Consider the following 4408-nt stretch of genomic DNA (forward strand, 5'->3'; position numbering starts at 1 on the left):
GTTCTCCAAGGCTGGAGAGGATACACTTTCATCAGGGAAGCTGGGGGATCCAGCAAACCTGGAATGGATTTCCTAAAAGTCATTATCTATTTGTTAGCAAATGTTTTCAATCCTGCACCAGATCCATTCCAGGTTTGCTGGATCACCCAGCTTCACTGATGAAAGTGTATTCACTCCAGCCTTTGGACAACTTTGATAAATCACAGCCATAGTGAGAGAGATTTTTTTTACGTCACCAGACCAGGAAGAGAGGGGAAATCTTACTTTGTAGAGATTTCCTCACTTCCGATGTTGTCCTTTCAACGGGAAATTAAGTGAACTCCCACTAATGGGAAACAGATGATGAGATGCAATATGATGAATTCAGTACTATCCATAAAGGAAAAAAAAATATTTTTAGATAATAAAGTTAAATTCTTTTATTTTTTTCCCCTAATTCCAGGCTTGGAAGAAGAATGCTGCAGGTTTATGCCAGTACTTATCCTGGGTCAGCACTGAAGTATAAGAATGACAGCCAGGGAACCAGGTATTGGTCGTAGATAGGAACAGAAATAAAAGTTATCATATATAACCAATATCTTTATAGCAATACTGTAGATTGGGTTTCTGAATCAGAAATGTCTCCAATAAAATTACAATGTCCCTTGAAGCCACCCTATAATTCCTAGAAATCTAACATTTACAGGAAAGGGTAACAATTGCTGGCTTTGCAATGACAGGGTTCCTTTAGGAACAATTATATAGGGGGGTGGATTATTCTGCATTCAATATTTGGATGCAAGTACAATCTTGAAGTACTCCTTGTGAAGTCCGGCTAAACATAAGTACATTTAGGCCGTTACAGGCAGCTGGAGGAAGGTATAATTATAAGCAGGCTGCCCTGGTATATTGACAGCTGTGAGCACCAGATACTGCATTAAGGCATGGAGGGAATGCGAGAAGAGACATAAGGTTACAGCACTGGGTTTCATGAAATAAATACACTGAAGATACAGAAACTTCACAGCCAAAGGGACATTAAATTCTCCGTGTGGTGGAGAATGCCTCAAGAGGGAGCATTTCCTTTATAAAACATTAACGGGCAGATTGCCGTTGCAGCGGTCATGGTTCAATTAGCTAATCTGCTTGGTTTCCTATTTTGAGACGCGATACCTCTCAATGCATGTGATGTTAAGCCCGGGCCAAAATGTCTACAAATGTGGTAAAAGCTATTTAAAGCTGCATTATAACAGCAAGTGTAAAACTAGCTACTGCAAGGGCAGAGGGAGATGAGCAGTGGAAACGGACTTCTTGCACCATGCTTATATTTAGACTTAAAGGCAGATTCCAGCCCAATGGCCACCAACAGAGATCAATACCGTGTCTGCTACACAAAAGCCATTCTAGTACCACTTAAAGGTCATTTCATGGCTTGTAGCATGTGTAAAGCCTATTAAAAGCTCCGGTATTGCCAGAGATCCAAAGGACATCCTGCACTTTATTGTTTAAAAATTTTTCAAATTAGCAAAATCTATGCACAGAGCACAGGCTCCTCTTCCCACACATTTCGACTATGGGTGATAGATGTAGGCAGTGGTGGGGGCCAACAGTAGCCCCCTGCGCCTGTAGGGGCCCTTGCTGAACGAGGAAGGTCTTGGGACCCTGTGCAGCAGCACACTTTGCACTTCCCTATCTCCGCCCCTTGATTTTGCTCATGTGCAGCCCATATTTTGGATCTCTTCTCCTCGTGGTTATAAATAATAAACCCAGGCTTATTATCTATCCGCCTCTACTGTGTAACAGGGCTGCACAATATAAGCAGATCAACAACACTTCAACATTCTAAATACCTTTTACATATTTCTATAATAAAAGTTTTAATTGGTTTAGAGTTCAAAAGAAAAACATGGAACAAGAAGGGCTAGTTCTATATATATCTTCAGGCAAGAAAACATCTACTTCTCATAAACCCAGATGGTGTATGGAAGATTTAGAGGCGAGAGAGAGAGAAAAATCATTGCAGAATTCAGAACCAGTCAAATCAATGAACTAGCAGACATTATTATGGAAGGAATGAAGATTGCTCTTACACTGACAGGAGAAAAAGACTGAAAAAAGCTGCTGCTAAACATTTTTACAGGCACTGGCTACCCAGGTCCTATGGGAATACCTCACCCTGCAGCTTCTATATTAGATTAGGCCTTCATATTAGAAGAAGCAAGAAAGGATTGTTGGCGCTGTATACTAGACATTCTCATCCATGGGCCCAAGGAACACTGGGGGTTCTCCAGAGATTGCTGGGGCTGCCTTGATCTGTGGTTAGTTAACATCTACTTTTCTCCCCAAGCCCTTTTAGCCGGGCGCACCACCCGTATGATTTTGTGTGGTTACTGAAGAGTTGACTCAATACAGCGGAACTGTACAGTTGAGCAAAAAGAAAAATATGTATGAAAAAATATATAGTATAGGGGTGGTAGAAAGCTGAGAGGATTAGAGTGGTTACTGCAGGGGTGTGAAATTTGGCCCCCTAAAGAAATTTTTTGGCCCCCAAAGGATTTCTAAATATGAATAGCAGCTGGCCCTCCGCTGCATTGAAATAGCGCCGCTACTACAATTGCCGGCATCACTGGCGTCTATAGACCAGCGGCCTCTCTGCCTATGTGCGGACCCACATTGGACCGTTTTAAAAATGCAGGGAAATGTACCATTGGTGCTATTTTTCTATTATAGGCTTGTTTCAGATTGATGAAGGTTAAGCAAAACCTCTGTTTCTATAATAAAAGGTTTTAAATCTAATGAGAAGAAAAAACTTCCTCAATTTTTTCAATAAACTTCAAGTTTGGTCCGCGACTTTTTCTAAGTTTTAAATTTTGTCCCTCTGTGTATTTGAGTTTGACACCCCTGGGTTACTGAATCCCTATGGCAAACAACTAGGAGCACAAAATTTAACCACCGACCTACTTCTCTTCACCCAGGTGAAAAACATTTCGGGGGGGAACACGGATCTGTAAATTGATGGAGCCTGCATTTTCTCAGCGCCACATGAAAGAGAAAGCAGTTTGACACCAACAGCTTTTTCAGCTATCTGCAAGAGTGGCATCACCATTGAATTGCTTCATTAGGGTTACCTGAAAATTATTTTACCGGTTTCTTTAGAGTACAAACAGATTGAGAAAGGCTGCTCGATAATGGGATCAATTCATTGCGGCTACATTTCCTGTACAGAATGGTTTGGCACAATGCCCATCTTTTCTTAAACAGAGAAAGGAGCCATAAACATTTCCCAAAGTTGAATCTTTACTTACAAGCAGTACACAAACTTTCGGTTATGATTGTCTTTCTGTATTGCTTCCATATCTACAGCAAGGATTTTATGCATGCAGTTTGGAGATGTAAATGTGTAGGTAGTATACCGAAATCATGACATAAGTTTACATAACTATACAATGGGGATCCCTCGAACACAAAGGTAGCCAGAGAAAGAAAAAAAAGTATGCATCTGAAAATAAATGTGGATGCTACATTGTTTCTGTGATAAGTGCTGTCCCAAGGTTCCCAGCTTTGGGTGCATAGCAAAGCACAAAGACGGCTCTCCTAGGAGCAGGGCACAGACACCAGAATCGACAATGCAGATGTTACTTTTTTGTGTGTCTGCTTTAAATCTGAGTAAGAAACAATGGCAGCCGCTACGATCTGTTTAAAACTAGTGAGAAAGGAATAAAATCTGTACATATGGGTAATACATGCACAGATCAAAAAAAGTGGTCCACTTCAAAGCAGACTTTTCCATGAAATAAAGACAGTTGTGGTTGTATTATTGGCGTCACCTTCTGTAAATGTGTAAAAACATGAACTGATTCTGGTCTAGAGAGCTCAACTCAATCCGTCCTGTGATTAACTTGAGGATTACTTCACTGTATACGTTTGCCCTACAGCAATCTTCTTTGCATGCTGCATGTGTGTGATCTCCCTTATTTTTTGGTATTAATGACTGTCTCTGGTAAGACTTCATAGATACAAGGATGAATCCAGAAGCCATGGTAGCTCCAGAAGACAGAACCCTTCTCATGGATAAGCCAGAAGTGCTACTGGTTACCGCATGTAAATAAATAAAATCATAAACCTTACAATTAAACAAAGGTGTTACGGTCCCTAAGCATGATGATTGCAACTAAACATTCTTTCCTAAGCAAACCCACAAGGAACAAAAGCAGCGTTTATGGCTATAGTCATCTGTTTGAAGTTTGCACCAGACAGTCAAAAGTAATGTTTCTCAACCAGGATTTCAGCAGAGGTTGCTGGGGGTTCCTTGTGCAATGAACAATTTAAATCAGTTTAAATCAAACCTAAACTCTGCATTTTTACTTTACATAAAAGGGTAGACAACCCATATATGTAAAGTTAAAATTTTGCAAAAAAAAAAAAAAAA

The sequence above is a fragment of the Pyxicephalus adspersus genome, chromosome 6 (assembly GCF_032062135.1).
Source record: "Pyxicephalus adspersus chromosome 6, UCB_Pads_2.0, whole genome shotgun sequence".
NCBI lineage: Eukaryota > Metazoa > Chordata > Amphibia > Anura > Pyxicephalidae > Pyxicephalus > Pyxicephalus adspersus.